Source organism: Lactuca serriola, chromosome 1 (genome assembly GCF_051521515.1).
Source record: "Lactuca serriola cultivar US96UC23 chromosome 1, Lser_US96UC23_V15, whole genome shotgun sequence".
Lineage (NCBI taxonomy): Eukaryota > Viridiplantae > Streptophyta > Magnoliopsida > Asterales > Asteraceae > Lactuca > Lactuca serriola.
In genome coordinates, this window is record NC_136408.1 from 179,075,867 (window position 1) to 179,090,504 (window position 14,638).

The following is a 14,638-nucleotide window of genomic DNA, read 5'->3' on the forward strand; positions in this document are numbered from 1 at the left end:
AATTTTCCTATTATTACCAAAATGTATCAAACTATGCCTCGCGGGTGAATTAGCAAACGATTGGCAATATGAGTTGTCATTCTATTAGCCTTTAATTATGGAAGGTTGAGCTTTTGGTAGAATGAATAAGGCATCAAATTTATATTTCCTTCAGAATCGGCTAATGCATATGTCTTCATGTTGTTTTTTAATTCACATGGAAGTTTAAGGCGTCCAGGATCTCCCATATTCCTTCGTATCCCCTCCATAATGACCATGGAACTTTGCTCATTAAGTACTACCTTGGTATTCTTCTCTAGTTGTTGGTGAATGTCGAGTAAGTCTTGCAGAAATTTGGCATATTCGGGAACTTTTGCTAAGGATTCAATAAAAGGAATATTGATCGGAAATCCCTTGACTTTTTTCATAAACATTATATGTTCTTGCTCCAACGAGTGAACTCTAGATCGAGAAGAAAACAGTAAAGGAGGTTAATAAACTCGAGAACCATAAAACATTTTCTACACACGCTGAGACACGTCGTGAGGATTGAATCCTCACGTCATGATGACGGTGTTTTAGCAACTTTTTTCTCTTTGATTTTTGTTTGCTTTGGTTTTGATTTGGCTGCTTTGTCTCTTCTTCCAAGGCCTCTAAGAACTCAGAAATTGTGTCTTCTTCAATAGTGATGGCAATGACATGTGGTGGCGGTTTGTTATTGGGATTTTTAGTAGGTAACCGCTCATTAACCGATGTAGTTAATTGCCCGAGTTGAGCTTCAATATTTTTATGGATTCTTAATGATTTCTCATGGTAGCATCAGTTGCATCGTGATGTTTTTTAGAAGCTTCCATGAATCTGTGAAGCCTAGACTCCAAGTCTACTTTTTCTTGGGTTGTGATTGTTCCTTTTGGTAAAAGCCCCGACATGTTTGCCTGCATTTTTCTTCTTTTTGATTTTTATACTCATCATAAGGCCACCTTTCCTTCTTCGGCGTCCACCAATCTTCATCATAGTGGTCTCCACTTGAGTAGTAAACTTGAGTCTTCCTATTCCCGTTTTCGTCTAGATAGTAATCTTTTGTCAAATGTAGACCATTGCAGTTTTCACAACCCACACATATCGCGTGTATGCATTGGTCCATCTTAGTCATGCGTCTATCCATGTTACTTAACATTGCCAATACCGCCGCCATATCTTTCGAAGCACCATTCCCGATCCCCCTAGCTCTATCATTACAAAGGTTGTGATATTCCCGTGAATGCTTTGAAAACTCTTCGATCAACTCTTTAAATTCAGTGGAATTTTTCTTTGTTAAAGGTCCTTGATAATCAAGGAGTTGCCTTGTCGTGACGTTCACCCCATTGTAGAAGATCGAGACTTCTTGTTGCTCGTTTAGATCATTTTGTGGACAATTTCTTATTAACCCTTTGTATCGCTCCCAAACCTCATATAAAGACTCCCCTACTTGTTGCTCAAAGTTAGCTACGACCTTCTTGATGTTAGAAACTTTTGATGGTGGGAAAAATTGATGGAGGAATTCTTTACGTATCTGTGCCCAAGTGGTGATTGAACTTGGTGAAAGTGTCGTTCAACCAATCTTTTAAAAGTAATTGGTAGCATTCTTAACAAGACAGTCTCTCGAGGTACATTAGGAATGTTGAAATGATGGGCTATATCATTGAATTCATCAAGGTGCTTGTATGCATCTTCATGGTCTTTTCCGAGAAATGGAATATCCTTTAGCGTGGTTAGGAAATGTCCCTTAAGCTCAAAGGTAGCAGTAGCGGGAATTGCGGGTTGCACAAGTCCTGAACCGGTGTCCTCTCGTATTCTTTTCTTGTATATCTCCATCGTCATGTCAACAATGTCCTTCATGATGCTTTTTGGCTCACTTTCAGGTTCACTACTTTTTTTATGTTTCTCTTTCGTGCTTGTAACCAGCTTCCTTTTTGTTAGGAGTTCTCTCAAATCTTTTGAATGTGCTCTTGTTTTTCGAAATATTGTTTGGTCCTCCTACGTTCTTGTCCTTCATTTTGTGAAAAACTGAATGTAGATCTTCAAGTGGTGGTGTCAATGGTGTGTTTGATCCGCGGGTCATAAACTACTGAAACAAAAACAAAAATAAAAACATCAAAACGAACACAAACTAATTAGAAATTCCTACTGAACGATTACCACGACGTGGTAATAATGCAACCTCGTGGTATAGCAGATAAACGAAACATAAAGCATAAACGAAACAAAATGTGAAATATCAGAGCTCACATTGTGAGCTTTAAGAGCTCATGTCGTGAGTTCAGTATTTCAAAAAAAAATGCTAAAAAATAACTTTTTGCAGGTTTTATCCCACAAAAAGGATCGATCAACCTAAAGCAATTAAATTAAAAACTAAAATAGCCGTTCCCTAACAACGGCACCAAAAACATGATGTTCGTAATTATTATACCTACTAGTTTTACAAACTATCTAACTAATTATTACGACTAAGGCAGTGGTCCTACTCACAACTAATATAGCACAAATAGTCGGGTATCAAACTCAAGGAACATATTTAATTTACTAACCTAAGTACTAAAAATAATCTAAAAAGCAAGCAATAGTTTAAAGGGGTTTTATCTGATTTTTCAAGTTCAGAAAAACTTAAGCTCTTAACTAACGGATTTAATCAATATAATAAAAACACTTTCATTTAGGTCGAATCCATCTCTTCTTGATGGTTAGTTGCTAGTTATGGCTTATTAAAATTGGTTACCAATTATTATGTAATTAGCAATTCAAGTCCAAATTTACTAATATTTTCACCAATTCATGAACTACCATGTATGGTCATACATAAGCAAACACGAAATTAGTTATTAATTACAGATGGGCTATGTATGATTTATCTAAGCAAACAAAATTATGGTTACAATCATGTTCTCCAACACAGTTAGATTTGTTACTTTTATTAATTATCTAAGATGTGGTCAATCATAGCTCTAGCAATTTAATGGTTACTAAATCACTACGTAATCAAGTTCATGTAATTTAATGGTCACTAATCTACACTTCACTTGAATTTAAGCAACATAGTCACAAAGTTTAACATGTTAGTTAATGATAATCAAACACATATACAAAACCAACTTATAAAATCCATAAACTAATAAACTAAGCCATAGATTCAAGGTTTCATCTAGCTAAATGAAAGCAAATGAGTTTAGCTACTCATGACTGAAAACAAAAAACACAAGTTCAAAAGAAATCGACATGACTAAAGTAAATCACACTGATGTGATCATTTGTTCTTCAATTCCTTAATCTTCAAGCAAATTCTCCTTCGAAGATATATTTTGTGCACATCTATGACCTCTAAATCGAATATCTCAGACTACCACTCCCCCCAAAAGGTCCCTCCATCGTTAATGCAAAGGAGTTTATATAGATTTGAAAAAGATATGGCTCATGACGTGAAATAGGGGTCTCGCATTGTGAGTTTGGTAAATATCCGTATCGGGCAAGGATTTTGACTTCCAGTGTAGTAATCTTCTAGAATACCCTCTTCACGTCATTGCCTTGAGTTGTCACTTCGTGATCTTGGTTTTTCACTGGAATTTTCTTCTTTTAAGCTTCAATCCTCCAAAGTTCCAATGCTTCTCAATTCTGGTCCATTGTAACATCCTGTTTCAGATCATCCGTGATTAGGGTTCGTGGGCTGCACCCCAGCCATGAAGAAGCCTCGGGGTTGCGACGAGTTGCTAGAAGCATAGGGCGTCTCGTCACCTTTCTGTGGAGATGAGGTTCATTGTAAACGGAGTGATATCCAGGAATCTATGGAAGTTTGAAGTTTTGTCAAGATAGGTCCCTTATTTGAGATTGGTGACAGCTGAGTACGCCAGGCGTATGTGTGAGTACGCTTAGCGTACTCATGTGCATGACTTTTAAGCGGAGCTACCTAGTACGTTGGGCGTACTAGGAACATAGTGAAAACCCTAAATGAGGGGGGTGTCCCTATATAAAGAATAAGATGGCCTCATTCATGGCCACGATCCTCAGACAAGCAACCTTCTCAAACCCTAATCCTTGTTTTTGAGCTTGTGTGTGTCCATTTGAGAGCATTTAAGTGATTTTGTGTGTTCTTGGAGTGAAAAAGGAGCTATGAAGAAGAAGGAGTGGGAGTCCAGGCTATATATCTGGGCATATATGTGTTGGGAGCTTCATTTGGAGGTATAAAGCTCAAAGCTTTCTCACTCTTTTGTTTTATGCATCATGTTAGACCATTTCTAGAGTTTTGGTCCCAAAGTTGCATGCTTTATTAGAAAATGTGCTCCAGAGATTATGAGCAGCTCCTTTTATTGTAACTAGGAGTACAGTGTAATAAAAATCGAGACTTTGACATTTAAATCAATCCATGCATGAGATATGAACATTTTGAGATAAGAGAATGAGAGTTTTGGGTGTTTGTGACTTTATCAACCATGCAAAGGCTTAAAGTCACAGACTTTATGGAGTAAGAGCCTCTAGGGAGTCTAGATATGTGATATGAGCTAAGGTCTTAACGGGTTAAGACCAAGAAAGTGAGAAAAGCCATACTGGACGTACACAGAGCGTAATCCTAGTACGCCCTATGTATTGGGTTAGGGTCCCCGATCAAATTTCGTGCATACTTGTGTACGTTGAACATACCAAGGGAGGTACGCCCCGCGTAACCTCGTTGTGGGTTTTTTGGTCTAGATCTTATTTTGTGCCTTAAGGGTTGGGCCTGGATCTTTGGGCTTGTGTACTGGAGATTTTGAGCAGAGAAATATTATATATATATATATATATATATATATATATATATATATATATATATATATATATATATGCCTTGGGCCCTTGTGTTGGGCTTGTCGCTTGGACTTGAGAGTTAGGCCTCGGTGGGCCCAATGAGTTTTAGGTTAATGATTGGCTAGTTAGTAGACTACCTTTAGAACTAAAGAGTGAGGAATTTGACTTAGATCTTAATTGGGTAATTGTGGATTTTTGTCCAGTGTTAGAGGTCGGTGCGGCAGCAACATCTATAGGAGTTGCTCATCATCCGAGGTGAGTCTTCTCACTATACTTTACCTACAGTGGTAACCTTTGTGTGACCAGAGGGTCTTATGTGCATATATTGAATATTGTGATATCATGTATTATGTCTTTGTGATTTATGTTTTGTATTATTCTGAGCTTACTGAGTTAGGACAGGAGGGTCCACCTAAGTTTTAGGACCGGAGGGTCTTATCTAAGTATAGTCATGAGAGGCTAATGAGATATGTGTGGTATTTTAGGGAACTCACTAATCTTCGTGCTTACCGTGTAATTTGATATGGGTTTCAGGTTCTTCTCAGGATCGTGAGAAGGCGTCGGCTTGATTGTACACACCAGAGAAAGAGTTGTGTTTTTTAAATTAAATAAATGGGATTTTTGTGAAATGTGTTATGAGAATTATGTGATTTTAAAATGAAAATTTTGTTTGAAAATTTACGGTGTTACAAGTTGGTATCAGAGCCTTGGTTTGAGGGATTTGGATGTACCTTCGGATATATCTGGACTCAATTTGAGGAATTGAGAAAAAAAAATCAAAAGAAATGATTTTTCTAAAATGAGCAAGAGTTTCTAAGAGAAAAATGAGAACGAGCAGTGTGTACAACCAGCCAGAGCCCGAACGGTGATTTCCCAAAATAACCTTACTTATTTTTGTTATGAGTTATTATTGAGATATTAGTGATGCATGCTTGAAGATAGACTAGGTATTTCATATTTTAGGGCCAGAGTTGCCTGATTTGTGATGCCTTAGCCTAGCCAATTTTTCTATCTGTGATGTGCTTTGAGAATGTGCGGAGTAAGAGTATCCAGTAGGAATCTTTTAGACAGAACTTTAAGTAGAGGAGTAATCTAGGAGATATACCTAGATGAGCATTAGAGGAGCCTATTGAGCGAGTAGTTAGATACCGGCGAGAGGTAGGGTTGCTTGAGTTAGGTGATACCTTTTGAGTGTTAGTAGAGCAATTGGAGTTGTAACCTAGAGTGGTTTTAGGTGTTTTGTAGAGATTATTCGATGCCCAAATGATGCTTGCTTCGTGCTTTGTGGAACTCTTGATGATGGGAGTTTCTACTAAGTGAATATAACGATATTCCGGAGGTAGATGGCTGGCATCATAAGGAGTTCTTCAGCAACTAATGGCAGAGAAGTGTGAGAACCTGGAAAGATCCTAGGGAGTGACCTTAGTCAAATGAGTACACTGATAGAGGAAAGTATTCAGTAGAGAACGATAAGGTATAACGGGATTGGTGATCAAGAAGGTTGAGCAACTACTTAGAAAATATGGGATGATCAGTGTGGAAAGTATGGGTAGATGGGAAATATGGGATGATCGAGTTAGTTTCTGATATATTTTATTGGTGAGAAGCCAGTTGGAGTCGCAAGACTCAGGGATGAGTAGAGATGATGCTTATTGGAGGATCGCGCTCTGAGTTGAGCAATCGACCGATAGATGAGACGTCACCTTCCGTGACAAGAGTTGCAATGTCCCCGTTTCCTGGGAGAAGCAAAAGAGATATCGAGCTTCCGGTTTCAGAGTTGGAGGTAAACCCCGTGGGGTAGCATAGGGTTGCAACCTTTTCACTAGAGTATTTGGGCAGTATGTTTGTTGCAAGTTATTTCTTATACCATGAGAGAGTCATTAATGGGGCTAAGATGGAAGAGAACAAGGAGGTGCCTTATTGAGGGAGGCATACTTTTAGCAGCAGTTCCAGGTGATTAAGAGGAGTATATCGGGGCAGTGGCCCTCATTTCCTACATTGTGTATGGACTGTGAGAGTGAGGTCTCTTACTTTAATGATGATTCCCGCGATGGGAGGCTGGTCTAGGAATCTGAGACGAGGTGTATGATAGTGCATTATTTCCAGATTGAGAGTTAGGACTAATTCGGAATAGTTAGGGTATCCGGCGGTGTGTCGGTCTGAGGCTTCGAGATGACTGGAGGCAGTCACGTTGGGAGGATTCTGAGATTTTGTCTGACTTACGGGATATTTGGAGTTGCTTGGTTTCCATCGGGAAGATCATTGAAGTGATTACGTGGTATGTTCCAATAGTCAAGTGTGATATATGTGGTGAAACAATCTATGGAGTATATTGTTGGTATGCCCATTGGTGATGGTTCAAACCCTAAGTGGGGGAGAACTGGGTATTCTATTGAGAGGATCAGCGATCCATTCAAGTGCGTTTACTGAACTGGTTATGGAGATATTCGGTGCGGACACATGAGACCTGGGTTATTGGTAGATGAGGCAATGTGTAAGGTGAGATGATGTATGTGTGTGTACTTAAGAAAGGATGAGTGAATCCACGGCAGGTGGCCATTGGTCAGAGAATTTATTATGGATATGGATTTTTTGTGTTTGCAAATGTTGAGTTCGAGGCGGTTAGGTCGTTGAGTTCAGGGTTCAATAGTTGAGATTTGTGGGTATAGGTATAGATTGTGATCTATACTCAAAAAAGGGCAGCAGTTGATTTGTCAACCAATATCATAGTCGGTATGAGTAGTTTCATATGGGTGGTGATTAGTAGAGGATGGAGCTTCGGATTTTCGTCAATGTGTTTTCAGTCATTGACGATTCCTCCGTGTTTCAATTTGTCAGATGGAAGTATTTCGAGGTTTCGAGTTGTGTGAGTGGAAAATCAGTGGTTGAGGCAAGACATCGTGAGATGTCGTGATGGTGTACCGAGGTACCCAATTATGATGTCCTAAATTTTTGGTCATGTTGTGACTCGAGTTGTGAGATGGCGAGTGGAGTACCGAGTGACTTTTGTTTCGGTGGGAACCCATCAGTTAATTGTCGCCAGAGTGGGACTGTCTAAGGGTGTATATGTGTTGAGAGAAGTGCCTTGACTATGAGAACATACATCAGGAGTAGTGGTGCATAAGCTGGGTGGGTGTAAGCACCTATCTATGTTGAATTACGGAGCATGAGTTAGTGAACTCAGTGTAGTGATGAATTGATGATGAGATTATGGGGTGATAAGAGAGAAAGTGCATCCGAGTGGAAGTAATTGCTTGTGGTTATCAGGAAAAACCATGGAGTGATCCCATGGTGAGCTAGTGAGCGAGATAGTGTTGTAAGACTACGGGGAGCCGTAGCATCCTTGAGTCAGTGTGAGAGGGTATCGTGGTACTACGGGGAGCCGTAGTATTCGCTAGCCAACGAGAGAGTGTCGTGATATTGTGGGGAGACTTAGTATTCACTGGATAGCGAGAAAGTGTTGTGATACTGCGAGGAGTCGTAGTACTCACTAGTCAACAAGAGAGTGGCGTGGTACTGCGGGGAGTCGTAGTATTCACTAGTTAGCAAGAGAGTGTTGTGATACTGCAGGGATCTGTAGCATTCACGAGTCAGTGAGAGGATGTTGTGGGTCTGCGGGGAGCCATGGCATTCATGAGTAAATAAAGGAGAATTATAAGACTACGGGGGGAACCATAGCAATCAGTAGTCGATAAAAGTGATTACTGTTCTGCGGGGAGCTGTAGTATTCACTAGTCAGAGTATGATGTAGAGGCGTTCTTAGGCTTGGGTAGTCTTACAAATTGAGTATTCTGGAACCTTGTTACTGGACCACGGCCGAGAATGGGGTCTCCGTGACGGTAGGGAATCGTTATATCCTAGGTTGATGAGGGTTTATCGTAATCGGAACGAATTGGAGAGTTGGTGTGTGCATAAATTCGTGAATCGTGAGTATGGGTTGAGTATCAGATTGGAAATGAGTGGTTCTAGTTCTGCTGTTGAATCAGACTCTCGAGTTGAGTTTGGGAAAATTCGTGTATTGAGTAGGCGAGATGAGGTTTCAGATTCGTAGATGGGTTTCATTTTAAGGGGTATTGATCTCCATCGGATGTCTTAGACCGGGGTGGGTCAGTTTCGTTGGTATAGGAAGAAACAAAAGACTCATGGAACTAGTAGGGGTAGACGACAGAGGTAGGAGGTGAGACGACTTTAGATGGGGTTGTAATATTCTCTTGGGTTAAAGCGAACTTTGTGAATTGTGTGTCACGATGGGCCGAGATAGTTATTGTGAGAAGGAAGCCGGTAAATCGTTTTTGGGCGTGTAGTGGGTAACCTTTGGAGGTTCAACTATTGGGTCGGCAGTTGACCTGGTGCTCAGTATGGAAGGGATATTTGAGAGGAAGCTGGGACTTATGATTATAGATGTCATAGGATGTCACACCCTCAAACCAGAACGACGGAAACGTACGGGGGCGGAGGACGTCATGTTTGGCATCACAACACATGCATCATAGTAATCAAAGTAACAAACAACCATTGCATTAATCTTAAAGCGTTTACAAAGTATGTGGTTCACAAAAGATAGACTCCAAAAGTAAATAACAAAACAAGACATCAAACAACTACACTCCATCTTCTAAATCCCAGTGCACGTACCTGTTTATGAGTTTCCTGAGAATACAAGTTATTTTGAAAGAGTATATTAGCATTTAAGTTGGTGAGTTCATCAGTATTTAGGTGATGAAAAGTATGTTGTAATTTCTTTTTAGAAAAGTTCATCCGTTCCTCCACAAAATCCTATATTTTCTAATATGATGAATGAAAGTGAAAATGACTCTACAATTCCTTCTATGAGTACTAAATGGATACAAGTTATATACAATTTAGAGTAAACAGACACTCGATTGTGTGAATCTGCCCTAAGCCCACAACCAAACAAGGAACAGAGAACAAGTCAGAAGTCACACATCCTATTATTTGTTAGATCTTCATTGTATATAACCCTGACATATTCATTTGGTACTTACGGAGTTAACTATAATAGTTCTTTATATTTTATGAAAACATTCTTTAAGAAAATCATATATTTCCTTTAGTAAAAATGATAACCACAATAGTTCCTTTTATAATCACTTAGTTTATACAAGCTATATATAATCTAATATCGAACGGACAGTTAAATGGGTGAATCTACCCTATGGCCACAACCAAACAAGGAATAGGAAGTAAGGCGGAAAGCACACATCTAACTACTTATCGGATATGAATTATATATAACCCTGATGTATAAACTAAGGTATTATAGAATTGACCACTAAAGGTCCTTTAAGTTATACTGGTTTAATAAAATGAATTAAACCCTTTTACTGATAAGTTTCTAGTTTAGCCTACTAAATGTTCTATCTAAAAAGTATGTTTTTTTACTAGAAAATGATGTACTAAATTTGTATGTTACAACCTGGCCCATACCTGGTACTCCTTATGATTACTTGGTTTATACGGAATATATATATATATATATATATATATATATATATATATATATATATATATATATATATATATATATATATATATATATATATATATATAACTAAGATCGGATAGATAGTAGACTTCGTGCATCTGCTCTAAGCCCACAACCAAACAAGGAACAGGAAATGAAGCGGAAAGCACACATCCTACTATCTGTCGAACCCGATCAATATATATCCCTGGTGTATCTACTAAGGAATCATAAAGTTAGCATTATAGGCCCCTTTCTAAATGAATGTACTAGGACTCGATTGTAATGTTTGTCTTTTTGTAAGTTTTCCCAAGTTTAAGACTATATTTTCTAGAAAATAGTTTGCGTTACCTTTTATGTGAGAAGACCACTATATGAATGTAATGGGAAAATGTAAGTATTCAGTAATGTTGTATAAAGTAACTACTAAAACACTAACTACCTTAAAAACCAGTTTGTTAATTAAGGTTAAAATTGTGATATGGTTATAACCATACTGATCGACAAGTGTTCAACACGACTACATGTTAGCGTCGAAACTGATGTGACATTTGTCACCCCTTGGCCTGTCGGCCAAACTGTAGCGAACAGTCGGGATGCGGGCTTGTCAGTCTGGTATACATTTATACACACAATGTCCGCTCTCCTTCGAGGAGACTCTGGTTACAAAACACAACCTAACAAGTATATTGCTAAGCCGTGAAGTAGTCTCATGTAAATGTTATCTTGTTCTTGTTATCGTATGTTCCTTTCTGTTCTTGTTATTGCATGTTCTGAACCCCTAAACTATACTTACTATAGTTTACTAGTATGTTTGTTTTGAACAATCTCTGATTTGTAGAAAATACTCGATTATCTATCGAGTTATGATTGTACTTTAAAAATAGAGTTTTATAAACAATAAAGTAACATAACTTAAAAGAGTTTTTGAAATGCTTTTGATCACTTATAAAAGGATAACAAATCCTTTATTGTGATGGTTATCACAGATAAACATTTACACAATATCATTGTGTTCAACTTGTATTCCCCCCTTAAAAGCATTTAAAACATTTATAAGATTGATTATAGGGGGTACGAACTCTCCTTATGTGGGTGATTCAATTGAAGATTCGTGTAAGGCAGAAAAGTTCCACGACTGAATTCCCGAGACACAAACGAGCCTAAATGACATATATTGATACATATATGTATATAATTAGTGTCTAACACAACTAACACGAAGGGAAACAACCTTAGGGACTAGGAATTACTCACAATGGAGTGCTAGAATCACATGTAATTGATTGAAGAGAGTTCACGGCTACACTAAGAAGTGTTTACGTCCTTAGAGTGTTCACGGCCAAGAACACATCATGTGTTCATGGCCCAACCATGATCATATAAAGGTTTTACGGCCAAGGAAGGATGGTTCACGGTCCTATCAATCATTTTGAAGGGTTCACGGCCACATGAAGGGTTCACGACCGTGAACTCTTGAAGATCTTGCATTTGGTGCTTGTTTCATGGTTAGGAATCAATTGTTTCTTATGGATAACTAGATGATTGAAGAGATACTCACACTTTGGAAGACATTAGGGTGTTCATGGCCCAAGAACAAGTATGTGTTTTTGGTGTTCTTGGTGAAAGATGATGATCTTGAAGATCTAGACCAAAAGTGGTGAATTCATGGATGGAATCAAAGGGTATTACTAGATCAAGAAGGATATCAAGAAACATTGGAAGAAACACGTACAAATGTTTCGAGAATTATAAGTGTTCCTGATGATACTTGAGAGAGAAATAAGTGTTCTTGAGTTGGAATTGTGAGAAATGATGAAAAAAGAAGGGATATCATCCTTATGGAAGGAGTTCACGGCTAGGAGGGTGTTTACGGCCGTGAATAGAGTTTACGACCGTAAACCCCATGTGGTTGGCTTTCTGGTTCGGGTCCAACCTTCTGATCTCGAGCTAATACTTCCTAAAACTCAATCCTTAAGTGTAATAGGATTAGAACTCATTATAATGATCCTTAACAAGGCTAGAAGGCAATAGAATTAAGTCTGACTATTGGTTGATTGAATTGACTTTACATGATAAAAAGTTTTGGGTTGTCACAGAGGATACTTCGAAGCGAGCATGATTTTCTTGTGTCTAAGGACATAGTTTTGGAGGTTCATTATTTTAGATGAGTTCTGATAGCTGTTCAAGCGGTGGGTCATTGGTGGGATGTGACCTTTTCGTTCCTTGTGAGTTTCAACCGAGATCGATTAGAGAATAAAAATTGGTAGAGTGTTCTTAGAGTCTGTTATTCGATGAGTGATTAACATGATGATATTTTTCAAGAGCGGTCTGGCAAGGAGATAGACCATTAGAGTTTTTAAGTTCTGGAGAGACATATTGAGTACCGTAGCGGCATAAGGGTTTCGTCTTCTTCGTGGTCGGGAGTTCCTGTTGGGTTCATGTGTCTTTGGAAGAGATTGTTGTATGATATGAGGTCCTTTCGGTGGTTCTTGTCGGGTTATTGGGTTCGATCTATGATAAGGAGCAATTTCGAGGGCGAAATCTAATTCAATTCGGAGAGAATTATAACATCCTGTTTCAGATCGTCCGTGATTAGGGTCCCTGGGCTACAACCCAGCCATGAAGAAGCCTCGGGGCTGCGACGAGTTGCTAGAAGCGTAGGGCGTCTCGTAACCTTTCTGTGGAGATGAGGCTCATTGGAAATGGACTTATATCCAGGAATCTATGGAAGTTTGAAGTTTTGTCAAGATAGGTCCCTTATTTGAGAAAGGTGGCAACTGAGTACGCCGGGCGTACATGTCAGTACGCTTAGCGTACTCATGTGCGTGACTTTTAAGTGGAGCCACCTAGTACGCTAGGCGTACTAGGCACATAGTGAAAACGCTAAATGAGGGGGTGTCCCTATATAAAGAATAAGGTGGCCTCATTCCTGGCCACCGTCCTCAGACAATCAACCCTCTCAAACCCTAATCCTCATTTTTGAGCTTGTGTGTGTCCATTTGAGAGCATTTAAGTGATTTTGCGTGTTCTTGGAGTAAAGAATGAGCTTTAAGAAGAAGGAGTGGGAGTCCAGGTTATAGATCTGAGCATATATGTGTTGGGAGCTTCATTTGGAGGTATAAAGCTCAAAGCTTTCTCACTCTTTTGTTTTGTGCATCATGTTAGACCGTTTTAGGGTTTTGGTCCCAAAGTTGCATGCTTTATGAGAAAATGGGCTCCAGAGATTATGAGCAGCTCCTTTAAGTGTCTTTAGGAGTATAGTGTCATAGAAATCGAGACTTGGACGTTTTAATCAACCCATGCATGAGATATGAACATTTTGAGATAAGAGAATGAGAGTTTTGGGTGTTTGTGACTTTATCAGCCATGCAAAGGCTTAAAGTCATAGACTTTATGGAGTAAGAGCCTTTAAGGAGTCCAAATCTGTGATATGAGCTAAGGTCTTAACGGGTTAAGACCAAGAAAGTGAGAAAAGCCATATTGGACGTACGCCGAGCGTAATCCTAGTACACCCCGCTTACTGGGTTGGGGTCCCCGATCATATTTTGTGCATGCTTATGTACGTTGAGCATACCAGGGGAGGTACACCCTACCTAACCTCGTTGTGGGCTTTATGGGCTAAATCGTATTTTGGGACTTAAGGGTTGGGCCTGGATCTTTGGGCTTGTGTACTAGAGATTTTGAGCAGAGAGATATTATATATATGCCTTGGGCCCTTGTGTTGAGCTTTTCGCTTGGAGTTAAGAGTTGGGCCTCGGGAGAGCCCATTCATTATTGGGCCTTCGTGGGCCCAATGAGTTTTAGGTTATTGATGGGCTAGTTAGTAGACTACCTTTAGACCTAAAGAGTGAGGATTTGGACTTAGATCTTAATTGGGTAATTGTGGATTTTGGTCCAGTGTTAGAGCTCGGTGCGGAAGCAACATCTATAGGAGTTGTTCATCATCCGAGGTGAGTCTTCTCAGTATCCTTTACCTAGAGTGGTAACCTTTGTGTGATCAGAGGGTCTTATGTGCCTATATTGTGTAACACCCCGAGATTCAGGTGCATTTCTTTTACCCTTATTCTTTGCCAATTAGTCATGATTAGCCCTTGTGTGGAGAAAACATAGCAAGTGAGTACGTTGGGCGTACCAGAGGGGTATGATGCGCGTACTCGTGTGCTTAGTTTGGACGCGGAGTCGCCAAGGTACGCTGGGCGTACCCAGAGTTACGCCGAGCGTACCCGGACCAGGTGCAAAACCCTATTCCTTCTTGTGCACTATTTAAAGGGTACTAAGGTGTCACACCCCTAAACCGGAACGGTGGAAACGTTCGGGGGTGGATGACTTCATGTAGTACCGTAACAATTGAATACATAG

At 39.4% G+C, this 14,638-nt stretch overlaps 1 non-coding gene across 1 annotated transcript; it reads left to right on the forward strand.

Moving 5' to 3' along the window:
• The first annotated feature begins 1,376 nt into the window (after positions 1-1,376).
• On the forward strand, positions 1,377-1,483 carry LOC145080793 (small nucleolar RNA R71). The gene has a single exon (XR_013695377.1). It is a non-coding gene; the product is annotated as a small nucleolar RNA R71 (small nucleolar RNA).
• Positions 1,484-14,638: the final 13,155 nt, after the last annotated feature.